The following is a 17,963-nucleotide window of genomic DNA, read 5'->3' on the forward strand; positions in this document are numbered from 1 at the left end:
AAACAACCTGGCCTGTAATTTCCAATAACTGCCCCAACACTGAAGTTATACAGGAGGAGAAAGTGAGTTCTGCAGATGCTGGAGATCAGAGCTGGAAATGTGTTGCTGGAAAAGCGCAGCAGGTCAGGCAGCATCCAGTGAACAGGAGAATCGACGTTTCGGGCATAAGCCCTTCTTCAGGAATACAGACTGGTCTATAAAATCCAATAACTTCACCAACACCGAAGTTACACAGACAGGCCTGTAACTTCCAACAACCTCCCCACCATTGAGTTTAGACAGATTGGCCTGTAACTTCCAATAACTTTCCCAACATCAAGATTACACAGACTGACCTGTAACATCCATTAACTTTCGCAATACCAAGGTTGGACAGACCGGCTTCTAACTTCGAATAACCTGCCCACCATCGAGATTAGACAGATTGACCTGTAACTTCCAATAACTGTCCCAACACCAAGATTAGACTGACTGGCCTGTAATGTCCAATAACCTCACCAACACTGAGGTTGGATAGACTGGCCTGTAAATTCCAATAACTACCCCAACAGCGAGGTTACACAGACTGACCTTTAACTTTCAATAACTGCCTCAACACTGAGGTTAGACAGACTGGCCTGTAACTTCCAATAACCTCCCCAATACCGAGGTTACACAGACTGGCCTATAAATTCCAATAACTTCCCCATCATCGAGGTTACACAGACTGGACTGTAACTTCCAATAACTTCCCCACCATTAGGGTGACACAGACTGACCTGTAACTTCCATTAAGTTCCGCAATACCAAGGTTAGACAGACTGGCTTCTAACTTCGAATAACTTGCCCACCATCGAGGTTAGACAGACTGACCTATAACTTCCAATAACCTCCCCAACACGGAGGTTAAACAAACTGGTTTCTAACTTCAGCAATGGTCTTTCCCTGCCCACTTCATTCAGAATGGGATAATGTTGTCTCTCCTCCTATCCTCACGCACCTGACCTCTGGCCAGACAGAATTTGAAATTGTCTGTCAGAGCCCCTGCGATACATTTCATCCAGGTCAGTGAATTTACTCAAGTTTAAGGCAGCAATACCCATTTATCTCTTTTCTCTCATTCGTGTTCATTTGTTTTGCACAGTTCCTCAACCGATCCCCTCTATATAAGTGAGTCTCCCTTTTCTAGTGTGGACACAGAAACAAAGTCCTCATTGAGGACTCTGCCCATGTTTTCTGCATCCACACACATTATCTCTCTGGTCCATACTGACCATACAAACTCCCCAGTAAATCTCTTCTTTCTGATATATTTTTAAAAAATCGATAGGTGTACAGTTATTCCACCAAATGAAGCTATCTCATACCCTCACATTGTTCCCCTAATCTTTTTTCTTAGGATTACCCTGCATTTCATATTTGAGAAACTGCCAGTCGAAGGGCGGGAGCTGAGGGAGCACTGCACTGTCAGAGAGTCAGTGCTGAGGGAGTGCTGCACTGTCAGAGGGTCAGTGCTGAGGGAGCGCCACACTGTCAGAGGGTCAGTGCTGAGGGAGCGCCGCACTGTCAGAGGGTCAGTGCTGAGGGAGTGGGCACTCTCAGAGGGTCAGTACTGAGAGAGTGGCAGTGTCAGAGGGTCAGTGCTGAGGGAATGCCACACTGTCGGAGGTTCAGTGCTGAGGGAGTGCTGCACTGTCGGAGGGTCAGTGCTGAGGGAGTGCTGCACTGTCAGAGGGTCAGTGCTGGGGGAGTGCTGCACTGTCAGAGGGTCAGTGCTGAGGGAGTGCTGCATTGTCGGAGGGTCAGTGCTGAGGGAGCACCGCACTGTCGGAGGGTCAGTGCTGAGGGAGTGCCACACTGTCAGAGGGTCAGTGCTGAGGGAGTGCCACACTGTGGGAGGGTCAGTGCTGAGGGAGCGCCGCACTGTCGGAGGGTCAGTGCTGAGGGAGCGCCTCACTGTCGGAGGATAAATGCTGAGGGAGCGCTGCACTGTCGGACAGTCAGTGCTGAGGGAATGGGCACTCTCAGAGGGTCAGTGCTGAGGGAATGCCACACTGTCGGCGGTTCAATGATGACGGAGCGCCACACTGTCAGAGGGTCAACGCTGAGGGAATGCCACAGTGTCCAGTAGCCTGTCCCATAATGAGCCTTCAATGAACTGATGATTTCAGCACGATTGCCAGCTGAAATGTTGGACACACATTCTCTGTCCCCTTTATCAGGTGCACAATGGTGACTGCAACCCCAAGGGAGTGAATTAGTGCTTATGGGCTTTGCCTGAGCCCACATTGTGAACGGTGTGAAGGAAAATCGAGTTGTACTTTCACTCTGAAGGTAACAGTGCCCTCCTCCTCTTCCACAGTGATGCAGTAGCGTTATTCTGGACCTCACCCTGCTGTCCCTGATCTGGGAAGGCCTGATGGGGATAAACATCCACCACCAACCACGTGAGACGGTTGTGCAGGATTTCCTGATATCCATCTCCAAAGGTCTCTGTGTCCTTGTGAAGCTCAGAAGGGGCTGAGGGCTGGAGGCAGCAGATTTTGTACAGTAATGATGGTGGGTCAGGAGCTGAATCAAAGTGGAGCTGTGAAAATGATCAGTATGCCCAATGTCAGGCAACTCAGCTTCGAAATCGCCTCGCACCTATCTCATTTCAGACCTCCAGAACATGCAGAGGAGAGAGAGTAGGGAGAGAGGGAGGCAAAGAAGGGGTGAAAGGGAGAGAGAGGGAAGAAGAGAGGGAAAGAGAGAGAGAGAAGGGTAAGTAGGGAGAAAGGGAGAGAGTGAGAAAGAAAAGAGAGAAGGAGGGAGAGAGCGAGACAGAGGGAGAAATGAACAGACTGAGTGTGAGAGAGGGAGATGGAACGAGATGGACAGAGGGAGGGAGAGAAAGAGAAACAGAGAGAAAGAGACATAAAGAGAGGGAGAGAGAGAGGAGTGTTGTGGGGGGAAGGCTAGGAAGACAGAGAAAGATGAAGAGGTAAAGCTGGAGAGAGAGAGAAAGAGAGAGATGGAGGAGAAGGTGGTGTGGGTGTAAGTGGAAGGACAGGACATTTCCCAAGCGTGCTGCCTGGGCTCTGAGCTCCAGCTCCCTGCGTTCAGAACTGACATGCCAAACAGGCCTGAGCTCCCAATGAGCAACCCACCCGCTCCTGAACCAGCCCCGACTAGCCCATACCCCAGACAGTCAGCAACAATGTACACCATGAGGGAAGGGAGAGAAACACACTACACTGAGTGGTGGAGGGGGAGGGGGGGGAGAGAGAGAGAGAGAGAGAGAGAGACCCTACACTGAGTGGGGGAAGAGAGAGAGACCCTACACTGAGGGGAGGGAGAGAGAGAGACCCTACACTGAGTGGTGGGAGAGAGAGAGAGAGACCCTACACTGAGTGGTGGGAGAGAGAGAGACCCTACACTGAGGGGAGGGAGAGAGAGAGACCCTACACTGAGTGGTGGGAGAGAGAGACCCTACACTGAGTGGGGAGGGAGAGAGAGAGAGAGACCCTGCACTGAGTGGGGAGAGAGAGAGAGACCCTCCACTGAGTGGGGAGAGAGAGAGAGACCCTCCACTGAGTGGGGAGAGAGAGAGACACTGCACTGAGTGGGGGGAGAGAGAGAGAGAGAGACCTTACACTGAGTGGGGGGAGAGACAGAGAGAGAGAGAGACCCTACACTGAGTGGGGAGGGAGAGAGAGAGAGACCCTATACTGAGTGGGGAGAGAGAGAGAGAGAGAGAGAGAGACCCTACACTGAGTGGGGAGAGAGAGAGAGAGACCCTGCACTGAGTGGGGAGAGAGAGAGAGACCCTCCACTGAGTGGGGAGAGAGAGAGACACTGCACTGAGTGGGGGGAGAGAGAGAGAGAGAGACCTTACACTGAGTGGGGGGAGAGACAGAGAGAGAGAGAGACCCTACACTGAGTGGGGAGGGAGAGAGAGAGAGACCCTATACTGAGTGGGGAGAGAGAGAGAGAGAGAGAGAGAGACCCTACACTGAGTGGGGGAAGAGAGAGAGACCCTACACTGAGGGGAGGGAGAGAGAGAGACCCTACACTGAGTGGTGGGAGAGAGAGACCCTACACTGAGTGGGGAGGGAGAGAGAGAGAGAGAGAGAGAGAGACCCTACACTGAGTGGGGGAAGAGAGAGAGACCCTACACTGAGGGGAGGGAGAGAGAGAGACCCTACACTGAGTGGTGGGAGAGAGAGACCCTACACTGAGTGGGGAGGGAGAGAGAGAGAGAGACCCTGCACTGAGTGGGGAGAGAGAGAGAGACCCTCCACTGAGTGGGGGGAGAGAGAGAGAGACCTTACACTGAGTGGGGGGAGAGAGAGAGACCCTACACTGAGTGGGGAGGGAGAGAGAGAGAGACCCTATACTGAGTGGGGAGAGAGGGAGAGAGACGCTACACTGAGGGGGGAGAAAAAGAGAGAGATAGAAAGAGAAAGAGAGAGAGAGAGAGACCCTACACTGAGTGGGGAGAGAGAGAGAGACCATACACTGAGTGAGGAGAGAGAGAGAGAGACCCTGCACTGAGTGGGGAGAGAGAGAGAGACCCTCCACTGAGTGGGGAGAGAGAGAGACACTGCACTGAGTGGGGGGAGAGAGAGAGAGAGAGACCTTACACTGAGTGGGGGGAGAGACAGAGAGAGAGAGAGACCCTACACTGAGTGGGGAGGGAGAGAGAGAGAGACCCTATACTGAGTGGGGAGAGAGAGAGAGAGACCCTACACTGAGGGGGGAGAAAGAGAGAGAGATAGAAAGAGAAAGAGAGAGAGAGAGAGACCCTACACTGAGTGGGGAGAGAGAGAGAGACCCTGCACTGAGTGGGGGGAGAGAGAGAGAGAGAGACCATACACTGAGTGGGGAGAGAGAGAGAGAGAGACCCTAAACTGAGCAGAGGGGGAGAGAGAGAGACCCTACACTGAGTGGGGAGAGAGAGAGAGAGAGACCCAACACTGAGTGGGGAGAGAGAGAGAGAGACCCTACACTGAGTGAGGGGAGAGAGAGAGAGAGAGACCCTACACTGAGTGGGGGGGGAGAGAGAGAGACGCTACACTGATTGGGGACAGAGAGAAAGAGAGAGCGAGACCCTAAACTATGGGGGGGAGAGAGAGAGAGAGAGAGACCCTACACTGAGTGGGGGGAGAGAGAGAGAGAGAGAGAGAGAGACCCTACACTGAGTGGGGAGAGAGAGAGACCCGACACTGAGTGGGGAGAGAGAAAGAGAGAGACCCTACACTGAGTGGGGAGAGAGAGAGAGAGAGATCCTACACTGAGTGGGGGGAGAGAGAGAGAGAGAGACCCAACACTGAGTGGGGAGAGAGAGAGAGAGACCCTAAACTGAGCAGGGGGGGAGAGAGATAGAGACCCTACACTGAGTGGGGAGAGAGAGAGAGAGAGACCCTACACTGAGTGGGGAGGGAGAGAGACCCTACACTGAGTGGGGAGAGAGAGAGAGAGACCCTACACTGAGTGGGGGGAGAGAGAGAGAGAGAGAGAGACCCAACACTGAGTGGGGAGAGAGAGAGAGAGAGAGAGAGAGAGAGACCCTAAACTGAGCAGGGGGGGAGAGTGATAGAGACCCTACACTGAGTGGGGAGAGAGAGAGAGAGACCCTACACTGAGTGGGGAGAGAGAGAGAGAGAGAGAGAGAAAGAGAGAGAGAGACCCTAAACTGAGTGGGGGGAGAGAGAGAGAGAGAGAGAGAGACCCTACACTGAGTGGGGAGAGAGAGAGAGAGACCCTACACTGAGTGGGGAGAGAGAGAGAGAGAGAGACCCTACACTGTGTGGGGGTAGAGAGAGAGACCCTACACTGAGTGGGGAGAGAAAGAGTGAGGGAGACCCTACACTGAGTGGGGGGAGAGAGAGAGACCCTACACTGAGTGGGGAGAGAGATAGAGAGAGAGAGACCCTACACTGAGTGGGGAGAGAGAGAGAGAGAGAGAGAGAGAGACCCTACACTGAGTGGGGAGAGAGAGAGAGAGAGAGAGACCCTACACTGAGTGGGGAGAGAAAGAGAGAGGGAGACCCTAAACTGAGTGGTGGGAGAGAGAGAGACCCTACACTGAGTGGGGAGAGAGATAGAGAGAGAGAGACCCTACACTGAGTGGGGAGAGAGATAGAGAGAGAGAGAGAGACCCTACACTGAGTGGGGAGAGAGATAGAGAGAGAGAGACCCTACACTGAGTGGGGAGAGAGAGAGAGAGAGAGACCCTACACTGTGTGGGGGTAGAGAGAGAGACCCTACACTGAGTGGGGAGAGAAAGAGTGAGGGAGACCCTACACTGAGTGGGGGGAGAGAGAGAGACCCTACACTGAGTGGGGAGAGAGATAGAGAGAGAGAGACCCTACACTGAGTGGGGAGAGAGAGAGAGAGAGAGAGACCCTACACTGAGTGGGGAGAGAGAGAGAGAGAGAGAGACCCTACACTGAGTGGGGAGAGAAAGAGAGAGGGAGACCCTAAACTGAGTGGTGGGAGAGAGAGAGACCCTACACTGAGTGGGGAGAGAGATAGAGAGAGAGAGACCCTACACTGAGTGGGGAGAGAGATAGAGAGAGAGAGAGAGACCCTACACTGAGTGGGGAGAGAGATAGAGAGAGAGAGACCCTACACTGAGTGGGGAGAGAGAGAGAGAGAGAGAGAGAGAGACCCTACACTGAGTGGGGAGAGAGAGAGAGAGAGAGAGAGACCCTACACTGAGTGGGGAGAGAGAGAGAGAGAGACCCTACACTGAGTGGGGAGGGAGAGAGACCCTACACTGAGTGGGGAGAGAGAGAGAGAGAGAGACCCAACACTGAGTGGGGAGAGAGAGAGAGAGAGAGAGAGAGACCCTAAACTGAGCAGGGGGGGAGAGAGATAGAGACCCTACACTGAGTGGGGAGAGAGAGAGAGAGAGACCCTACACTGAGTGGGGAGAGAGAGAGAGAGACCCTACACTGAGGGGGGAGAAAGAGAGAGAGATAGAAAGAGAAAGAGAGAGAGAGAGAGACCCTACACTGAGTGGGGAGAGAGAGAGAGACCCTGCACTGAGTGGGGGGAGAGAGAGAGAGAGAGAGAGAGAGACCCTGCACTGAGTGGGGGGAGAGAGAGAGAGAGAGACCTTACACTGAGTGGGGGGAGAGACAGAGAGAGAGAGAGACCCTACACTGTGTGGGGAGGGAGAGAGAGAGAGACCCTATACTGAGTGGGGAGAGAGAGAGAGAGACCCTACACTGAGGGGGGAGAAAGAGAGAGAGATAGAAAGAGAAAGAGAGAGAGAGAGAGACCCTACACTGAGTGGGGAGAGAGAGAGAGACCCTGCACTGAGTGGGGGGAGAGAGAGAGAGAGAGAGAGAGAGACCATACACTGAGTGGGGAGAGAGAGAGAGAGACCCTAAACTGAGCAGAGGGGGAGAGAGAGAGACCCTACACTGAGTGGGGAGAGAGAGAGAGAGACCCTACACTGAGTGAGGGGAGAGAGAGAGACCCTACACTGAGTGGGGGGGGGAGAGAGAGAGACGCTACGCTGATTGGGGACAGAGAGAAAGAGAGAGCGAGACCCTAAACTATGGGGGAGAGAGAGAGAGAGAGAGAGACCCTACACTGAGTGGGGGGAGAGAGAGAGAGAGAGAGAGAGAGAGACCCTACACTGAGTGGGGAGAGAGAGAGACCCGACACTGAGTGGGGAGAGAGAGAGAGAGAGATCCTACACTGAGTGGGGGGAGAGAGAGAGAGAGAGACCCAACACTGAGTGGGGAGAGAGAGAGAGAGAGAGAGACCCTACACTGAGTGGGGAGAGAGAGAGACCATACACTGAGTGGGGAGAGAGAGAGAGAGAGAGATCCTACACTGAGTGGGGGGAGAGAGAGAGAGAGAGACCCAACACTGAGTGGGGAGAGAGAGAGAGAGACTCTAAACTGAGCAGGGGGGGAGAGTGATAGAGACCCTACACTGAGTGGGGAGAGAGAGAGAGAGACCCTACACTGAGTGGGGAGAGAGAGAGAGAGAGAGAGAGAAAGAGAGAGAGAGACCCTAAACTGAGTGGGGGGAGAGAGAGAGAGAGAGAGAGAGAGAGACCCTACACTGAGTGGGGAGAGAGAGAGAGAGACCCTACACTGAGTGGGGAGAGAGAGAGAGAGAGAGACCCTACACTGTGTGGGGGTAGAGAGAGAGACCCTACACTGAGCGGGGAGAGAAAGAGTGAGGGAGACCCTACACTGAGTGGGGGGAGAGAGAGAGACCCTACACTGAGTGGGGAGAGAGATAGAGAGAGAGAGACCCTACACTGAGTGGGGAGAGAGAGAGAGAGAGAGAGAGAGACCCTACACTGAGTGGGGAGAGAGAGAGAGAGAGAGAGACCCTACACTGAGTGGGGAGAGAAAGAGAGAGGGAGACCCTAAACTGAGTGGTGGGAGAGAGAGAGACCCTACACTGAGTGGGGAGAGAGATAGAGAGAGAGAGACCCTACACTGAGTGGGGAGAGAGATAGAGAGAGAGAGAGAGACCCTACACTGAGTGGGGAGAGAGATAGAGAGAGAGAGACCCTACACTGAGTGGGGAGAGAGAGAGAGAGAGAGAGAGAGACCCTACACTGAGTGGGGAGAGAGAGAGAGAGAGAGAGAGACCCTACACTGAGTGGGGAGAGAAAGAGAGAGGGAGACCCTACACTGAGTGTGGGGAGAGAGAGAAAGACCTACACTGAGGGGGAGAGAGAGAGAGAGAGAGACCCTACACTGAGTGGGGGGAGAGAGAGAGAGAGAGAGAGAGACCCTACACTGAGTGGGGAGAGAGAGAGAGGGAGACCCTATACTGAGTGGGGGGAGAGAGAAAGAGAGACTCTACACTGAGTGGGGAGAGAGAGAGAGAGGGAGACCCTACACTGAGTGTGGGGAGAGAGAGAAAGACCCTACACTGAGTGGGGGGAGAGAGAGAGAGAGAGACCCTACACTGAGTGGGGGGAGAGAGAGAGAGAGAGAGAGAGAGACCCTACACTGAGTGGGGAGAGAGAGAGACCCGACACTGAGTGGGGAGAGAGAAAGAGAGAGACCCTACACTGAGTGGGGAGAGAGAGAGAGGGAGACCCTACACTGAGTGGGGGGAGAGAGAGAGAGAGAGACCCTACACTGAGTGGGGAGAGAGAGAGAGAGACCCTACACTGAGTGGGGGGAGAGAGAGAGAGAGAGAGAGACCCTACACTGAGTGGGGAGAGAGAGAGAGACTCTACACTGAGTGGTGGGAGAGAGAAACAGGATGGTCTACACCTGAACCTGAGGGGAACCAGTATCCTTGGGGGGAGGTTTGCTAGTGCTCTTGGGGGGGGTTTAAACTAACTCGGCAGGGGCATGGGAACCCAGATTGTAGCTTCAGGGTGCAGGGCCAGGAGTGTAGGGAGGTGAGGAACATGGCATCAATTTCCAAGGAGGGTGCCTGTAAACAGGGAAGTTGTTTGAAGTGTGTATACTTCAATGCAAGAAGTATACGAAATAAGGTAGGTGAACTTGCAGCGTGGGTTGGTACCTGGGACTTCGATGTTGTGGCTATTACGGAGACATGGCTAGAACAGGGACAGGATTGGCTGTTGCAGGTTCCGGGATTTAAATGTTTTAGTAGGTTTAGAGGTGGGGGTAAAAGAGGGGGAGGTGTGGCATTGCTTGTCAAAGACAGTATTACAGCGGTGGAAAGGACGATGGATGAGGACTTGCCATCTGAGGTAGTTTGGGCTGAGGTTAGGAATAGGAAAGGTGAGGTCACCCTGTTGGGAGTCTTTTACAGGCCTCCTAATAGTCCTAGAATCATTGAAGAAAGGATTGGGAAGGTGATTCAGGAGATGAGTGACAGTAATAGGGTGGTTGTTATGGGGGACTTTAACTTTCCTGATATTGATTGGGAAAGCTATAGCTCAAGTTCGTTAGATGGGTCAGTGTTTGTTCAATGTGTGCAGGAGAGTTTCCTGACACAATATGTAGACAGGCCAACAAGAGGTGAGGCCATACTGGATTTGGTTCTGGGTAACGAACCAGGCCAGGTGTTAGAATTAGAGGTAGGTGAGCACTTTGGGGATAGTGACCATAATTCGGTGATTTTTACACTCGTGATGGAGAGGGATAAGTGTGTACTACAGGGCAAGAATTATAGCTGGGGTAAGGGAAATTATGATGCGGTGAGGCATGACTTAGGATGTGTGGCTTGGAAAAGTAGACTCCAAGGCAAGAGTGTAAATGATATGTGGAACTTGTTCAAGGGGCAACTATTGAGTGTCCTTGATAATTATGTACCTGTCAGGCAGGTAGGAAAGGGTCGTGCGAGGGAGCCGTGGTTTAATAAGGAATTGGAATCCCTTGTTAAATGGAAGAGGGTGGCCTATCTCAAGATGAGACGTGAAGGTTCAATTGGGGCGATTGAGAGTTATAGGGTAGCCAGGAAGGACCTGAAGAGAGAGCTAAAAGCAGCAAGGAGGGGACACGAAAGGTCCTTAGTAGATAGGATTAGGGAAAACCCTAAGGCTTTCTATAGGTATGTTAGGAATAAAAGAATGACTAGGGTAGGAATAGGTCCAGTCAAGGATAGTAGGGGGAAGTTGCGTGTGGAGGCGGAAGAGATTGGGGAGACACTGAATGAATACTTTTCTTCAGTATTCACTCAGGAACAGGGCATTGTTGTCGATGAGAATACTGAGGCACAAATAAGTAGAATGGATGGCTTTGAGGTATGTAGAGAAGAGGTGTTGGAAATCCTGGAAAAGGTGAAAATAGATAAGTCCCCTGGGCCTGATGGCATTTATCCTAGGATTCTCTGGGAAGCAAGGGAGGAGATTGCAGAGCCATTGGCCTTGATTTTTATGTCCTCTTTGTCTACAGGAGTAGTCCCAGAAGACTGGAGGATAGCAAATGTGGTTCCCTTGTTCAAAAAGGGGAGTAGGGATAGCCCTAGTAACTATAGGCCGGTGAGTCTCACTTCTGTTGTGGGCAAAGTCTTAGAGAGAATTGTAAGGGATAGGATTTATGCACATCTAGATAGGAATAATGTGATCAAGGATAGTCAGCATGGTTTTGTGAAGGGCAAGTCGTGCCTCACAAACCTTATTGAATTCTTTGAAAAGGTGACGAAGGAGGTTGATGAGGGGAAAGCGGTAGATGTGGTATATATGGATTTTAGTAAGGCGTTCGATAAGGTTCCCCATGGTAGGCTACTGCAGAAAATACGGAGATATGGCATTGAGGGTGAGTTGGAGGTTTGGATTAGGAATTGGCTGGATGGAAGAAGACAGAGGGTAGTAGTTGATGGCAAAGTTTCTTCATGGAGTGCCGTCACTAGCGGTGTTCCGCAAGGATCTGTTTTGGGACCATTGCTGTTTGTCATTTTTATAAATGACCTGGAAGAGGGGTTAGAAGGTTGGGTGAGCAAGTTTGCGGATGACACGAAAGTCGGAGGAGTTGTTGACAGTGAGGAAGCATGTGGCAGGTTACAGCAGGATATAGAGAAGCTGCAGAGCTGGGCAGAAAGGTGGCAGATGGAATTCAATGTAGCTAAGTGCGAGGTGATTCACTTTGGGAAGAATAACAAAAAGATGGGGTACTGGGCTAATGGTCGGATACTTGGTAGTGTGGATGAGCAGAGGGATCTTGGTGTCCATGTACACAGATCTCTGAAAGTTGCCACCCAGGTAAATAGTGCGGTGAGGAAGGCATATGGCGTACTGGCTTTTATTGGTAGAGGAATTGAGTTCCGGAGTCCTGAGGTCATGATGCAGTTGTATAAGACTCTGGTACGGCCGCATCTGGAATATTGTGTGCAGTTTTGGTCGCCATACTATAGGAAGGATGTGGAGGCATTGGAACGGGTGCAGAGGAGGTTTACCAGGATGTTGCCTGGTATGAAAGGAAAATCGTATGAGGAAAGACTGAGGCACTTGGGGCTGTTTTCACTAGAGAAAAGAAGGTTTAGGGGTGACTTGATTGAGGTGTACAAGATGATTAGGGGGTTAGATAGGGTCGACAGTATGAACCTTTTCCCGCGTATTGAGTCGGGTATTACAAGGGGGCATAGCTTTAAATTAAGGGGGGGTAGATATAGGACTGATGTTAGGGGTAGGTTCTTCACTCAGCGAGTCGTTAGTTCATGGAATGCCCTGCCAGTAACAGTGGTGGACTCTCCCTCTTTATGGGCATTTAAGAGGGCATTGGATAGGTATATGGAGGATAGTGGGTTAGTGTAGTTTAGGTGGGCTTGGATCGGCGCAACATCGAGGGCCCAAGGGCCTGTACTGCGCTGTATTCTTCTATGTTCTATGTTCTATGTTCTAGAGAGACCCTACACTGAGCGGAGAGAGAGAGAGAGACCCTACACTGAGTGGGGAGAGAGAGAGAGAGAGAGAGAGAGACCCTACACTGAGCGGAGAGAGAGAGAGAGACCCTACACTGAGTGGGGAGGGAGAGAGAGATATAAAGAGAAAGAGAGAGAGAGAGAGACCCTACACTGAGGGGGGAGAAAGAGAGAGATATAAAGAGAAAGAGAGAGAGAGAGAGAGTCCCTACACTGAGGGGGGAGAAAGAGAGAGATAGAAAGAGAAAGAGAGAGAGAGAGAGACCCTACACTGAGTGAGGAGAGAGAGAGAGAGACCCTGCACTGAGTGGGGAGAGAGAGAGAGACCCTCCACTGAGTGGGGAGAGAGAGAGACCCTGCACTGAGTGAGGAGAGAGAGAGAGAGACCCTGCACTGAGTGGGGAGAGAGAGAGAGACCCTCCACTGAGTGGGGAGAGAGAGAGACCCTGCACTGAGTGGGGGGAGAGAGAGAGAGAGAGACCTTACACTGAGTGGAGGGAGAGACAGAGAGAGAGAGAGACCCTACACTGAGTGGGGAGGGAGAGAGAGAGAGACCCTATACTGAGTGGGGAGAGAGAGAGAGAGACCCTACACTGAGGGGGGAGAAAGAGAGAGAGATAGAAAGAGAAAGAGAGAGAGAGAGACCCTACACTGAGTGGGGAGAGAGAGAGAGACCCTGCACTGAGTGGGGGGAGAGAGAGAGAGAGAGAGAGAGAGACCATACACTGAGTGGGGAGAGAGAGAGAGAGACCCTACACTGAGTGGGGAGAGAGAGAGAGGGAGACCCTATACTGAGTGGGGGGAGAGAGAAAGAGAGACTCTACACTGAGTGGGGAGAGAGAGAGAGAGGGAGACCCTACACTGAGTGTGGGGAGAGAGAGAAAGACCCTACACTGAGTGGGGGGAGAGAGAGAGAGAGAGACCCTACACTGAGTGGGGGGAGAGAGAGAGAGAGAGAGAGAGAGACCCTACACTGAGTGGGGAGAGAGAGAGACCCGACACTGAGTGGGGAGAGAGAAAGAGAGAGACCCTACACTGAGTGGGGAGAGAGAGAGAGGGAGACCCTACACTGAGTGGGGGGAGAGAGAGAGAGAGAGACCCTACACTGAGTGGGGAGAGAGAGAGAGAGACCCTACACTGAGTGGGGGGAGAGAGAGAGAGAGAGAGAGACCCTACACTGAGTGGGGAGAGAGAGAGAGACTCTACACTGAGTGGTGGGAGAGAGAAACAGGATGGTCTACACCTGAACCTGAGGGGAACCAGTATCCTTGGGGGGAGGTTTGCTAGTGCTCTTGGGGGGGGTTTAAACTAACTCGGCAGGGGCATGGGAACCCAGATTGTAGCTTCAGGGTGCAGGGCCAGGAGTGTAGGGAGGTGAGGAACATGGCATCAATTTCCAAGGAGGGTGCCTGTAAACAGGGAAGTTGTTTGAAGTGTGTATACTTCAATGCAAGAAGTATACGAAATAAGGTAGGTGAACTTGCAGCGTGGGTTGGTACCTGGGACTTCGATGTTGTGGCTATTACGGAGACATGGCTAGAACAGGGACAGGATTGGCTGTTGCAGGTTCCGGGATTTAAATGTTTTAGTAGGTTTAGAGGTGGGGGTAAAAGAGGGGGAGGTGTGGCATTGCTTGTCAAAGACAGTATTACAGCGGTGGAAAGGACGATGGATGAGGACTTGCCATCTGAGGTAGTTTGGGCTGAGGTTAGGAATAGGAAAGGTGAGGTCACCCTGTTGGGAGTCTTTTACAGGCCTCCTAATAGTCCTAGAATCATTGAAGAAAGGATTGGGAAGGTGATTCAGGAGATGAGTGACAGTAATAGGGTGGTTGTTATGGGGGACTTTAACTTTCCTGATATTGATTGGGAAAGCTATAGCTCAAGTTCGTTAGATGGGTCAGTGTTTGTTCAATGTGTGCAGGAGAGTTTCCTGACACAATATGTAGACAGGCCAACAAGAGGTGAGGCCATACTGGATTTGGTTCTGGGTAACGAACCAGGCCAGGTGTTAGAATTAGAGGTAGGTGAGCACTTTGGGGATAGTGACCATAATTCGGTGATTTTTACACTCGTGATGGAGAGGGATAAGTGTGTACTACAGGGCAAGAATTATAGCTGGGGTAAGGGAAATTATGATGCGGTGAGGCATGACTTAGGATGTGTGGCTTGGAAAAGTAGACTCCAAGGCAAGAGTGTAAATGATATGTGGAACTTGTTCAAGGGGCAACTATTGAGTGTCCTTGATAATTATGTACCTGTCAGGCAGGTAGGAAAGGGTCGTGCGAGGGAGCCGTGGTTTAATAAGGAATTGGAATCCCTTGTTAAATGGAAGAGGGTGGCCTATCTCAAGATGAGACGTGAAGGTTCAATTGGGGCGATTGAGAGTTATAGGGTAGCCAGGAAGGACCTGAAGAGAGAGCTAAAAGCAGCAAGGAGGGGACACGAAAGGTCCTTAGTAGATAGGATTAGGGAAAACCCTAAGGCTTTCTATAGGTATGTTAGGAATAAAAGAATGACTAGGGTAGGAATAGGTCCAGTCAAGGATAGTAGGGGGAAGTTGCGTGTGGAGGCGGAAGAGATTGGGGAGACACTGAATGAATACTTTTCTTCAGTATTCACTCAGGAACAGGGCATTGTTGTCGATGAGAATACTGAGGCACAAATAAGTAGAATGGATGGCTTTGAGGTATGTAGAGAAGAGGTGTTGGAAATCCTGGAAAAGGTGAAAATAGATAAGTCCCCTGGGCCTGATGGCATTTATCCTAGGATTCTCTGGGAAGCAAGGGAGGAGATTGCAGAGCCATTGGCCTTGATTTTTATGTCCTCTTTGTCTACAGGAGTAGTCCCAGAAGACTGGAGGATAGCAAATGTGGTTCCCTTGTTCAAAAAGGGGAGTAGGGATAGCCCTAGTAACTATAGGCCGGTGAGTCTCACTTCTGTTGTGGGCAAAGTCTTAGAGAGAATTGTAAGGGATAGGATTTATGCACATCTAGATAGGAATAATGTGATCAAGGATAGTCAGCATGGTTTTGTGAAGGGCAAGTCGTGCCTCACAAACCTTATTGAATTCTTTGAAAAGGTGACGAAGGAGGTTGATGAGGGGAAAGCGGTAGATGTGGTATATATGGATTTTAGTAAGGCGTTCGATAAGGTTCCCCATGGTAGGCTACTGCAGAAAATACGGAGATATGGCATTGAGGGTGAGTTGGAGGTTTGGATTAGGAATTGGCTGGATGGAAGAAGACAGAGGGTAGTAGTTGATGGCAAAGTTTCTTCATGGAGTGCCGTCACTAGCGGTGTTCCGCAAGGATCTGTTTTGGGACCATTGCTGTTTGTCATTTTTATAAATGACCTGGAAGAGGGGTTAGAAGGTTGGGTGAGCAAGTTTGCGGATGACACGAAAGTCGGAGGAGTTGTTGACAGTGAGGAAGCATGTGGCAGGTTACAGCAGGATATAGAGAAGCTGCAGAGCTGGGCAGAAAGGTGGCAGATGGAATTCAATGTAGCTAAGTGCGAGGTGATTCACTTTGGGAAGAATAACAAAAAGATGGGGTACTGGGCTAATGGTCGGATACTTGGTAGTGTGGATGAGCAGAGGGATCTTGGTGTCCATGTACACAGATCTCTGAAAGTTGCCACCCAGGTAAATAGTGCGGTGAGGAAGGCATATGGCGTACTGGCTTTTATTGGTAGAGGAATTGAGTTCCGGAGTCCTGAGGTCATGATGCAGTTGTATAAGACTCTGGTACGGCCGCATCTGGAATATTGTGTGCAGTTTTGGTCGCCATACTATAGGAAGGATGTGGAGGCATTGGAACGGGTGCAGAGGAGGTTTACCAGGATGTTGCCTGGTATGAAAGGAAAATCGTATGAGGAAAGACTGAGGCACTTGGGGCTGTTTTCACTAGAGAAAAGAAGGTTTAGGGGTGACTTGATTGAGGTGTACAAGATGATTAGGGGGTTAGATAGGGTCGACAGTATGAACCTTTTCCCGCGTATTGAGTCGGGTATTACAAGGGGGCATAGCTTTAAATTAAGGGGGGGTAGATATAGGACTGATGTTAGGGGTAGGTTCTTCACTCAGCGAGTCGTTAGTTCATGGAATGCCCTGCCAGTAACAGTGGTGGACTCTCCCTCTTTATGGGCATTTAAGAGGGCATTGGATAGGTATATGGAGGATAGTGGGTTAGTGTAGTTTAGGTGGGCTTGGATCGGCGCAACATCGAGGGCCCAAGGGCCTGTACTGCGCTGTATTCTTCTATGTTCTATGTTCTATGTTCTAGAGAGACCCTACACTGAGCGGAGAGAGAGAGAGAGACCCTACACTGAGTGGGGAGAGAGAGAGAGAGAGAGAGAGAGACCCTACACTGAGCGGAGAGAGAGAGAGAGACCCTACACTGAGTGGGGAGGGAGAGAGAGATATAAAGAGAAAGAGAGAGAGAGAGAGACCCTACACTGAGGGGGGAGAAAGAGAGAGATATAAAGAGAAAGAGAGAGAGAGAGAGAGTCCCTACACTGAGGGGGGAGAAAGAGAGAGATAGAAAGAGAAAGAGAGAGAGAGAGAGACCCTACACTGAGTGAGGAGAGAGAGAGAGAGACCCTGCACTGAGTGGGGAGAGAGAGAGAGACCCTCCACTGAGTGGGGAGAGAGAGAGACCCTGCACTGAGTGAGGAGAGAGAGAGAGAGACCCTGCACTGAGTGGGGAGAGAGAGAGAGACCCTCCACTGAGTGGGGAGAGAGAGAGACCCTGCACTGAGTGGGGGGAGAGAGAGAGAGAGAGACCTTACACTGAGTGGAGGGAGAGACAGAGAGAGAGAGAGACCCTACACTGAGTGGGGAGGGAGAGAGAGAGAGACCCTATACTGAGTGGGGAGAGAGAGAGAGAGACCCTACACTGAGGGGGGAGAAAGAGAGAGAGATAGAAAGAGAAAGAGAGAGAGAGAGACCCTACACTGAGTGGGGAGAGAGAGAGAGACCCTGCACTGAGTGGGGGGAGAGAGAGAGAGAGAGAGAGAGAGACCATACACTGAGTGGGGAGAGAGAGAGAGAGACCCTAAACTGAGCAGAGGGGGAGAGAGAGAGACCCTACACTGAGTGGGGAGAGAGAGAGAGAGACCCTACACTGAGTGAGGGGAGAGAGAGAGACCCTACACTGAGTGGGGGGGGAGAGAGAGAGACGCTACGCTGATTGGGGACAGAGAGAAAGAGAGAGCGAGACCCTAAACTATGGGGGAGAGAGAGAGAGAGAGAGAGACCCTACACTGAGTGGGGAGAGAGAGAGAGAGAGAGAGAGAGAGACCCTACACTGAGTGGGGAGAGAGAGAGACCCGACACTGAGTGGGGAGAGAGAGAGAGAGAGATCCTACACTGAGTGGGGGGAGAGAGAGAGAGAGAGACCCAACACTGAGTGGGGAGAGAGAGAGAGAGACCCTAAACTGAGCAGGGGGGGAGAGAGATAGAGACCCTACACTGAGTGGGGAGAGAGAGAGAGAGAGAGACCCTACACTGAGTGGGGAGGGAGAGAGACCCTACACTGAGTGGGGAGAGAGAGAGAGAGACCCTACACTGAGTGGGGGGAGAGAGAGAGAGAGAGACCCAACACTGAGTGGGGAGAGAGAGAGAGAGAGAGAGAGAGAGAGAGACCCTAAACTGAGCAGGGGGGGAGAGAGATAGAG

General features: G+C 51.5%; 1 protein-coding gene across 1 annotated transcript in view; it reads right to left on the bottom strand.

Moving 5' to 3' along the window:
• Window positions 1-17,963, bottom strand: part of LOC122548040 (disks large homolog 1-like) — a 501,907-nt gene that overhangs the window by 237,891 nt on the left and 246,053 nt on the right. The window lies entirely within an intron of this gene.

The sequence above is a fragment of the Chiloscyllium plagiosum genome, unplaced genomic scaffold, assembly GCF_037043375.1.
Source record: "Chiloscyllium plagiosum isolate Xiang-an unplaced genomic scaffold, Cpla_swu_hap1 HiC_scaffold_44, whole genome shotgun sequence".
Lineage (NCBI taxonomy): Eukaryota > Metazoa > Chordata > Chondrichthyes > Orectolobiformes > Hemiscylliidae > Chiloscyllium > Chiloscyllium plagiosum.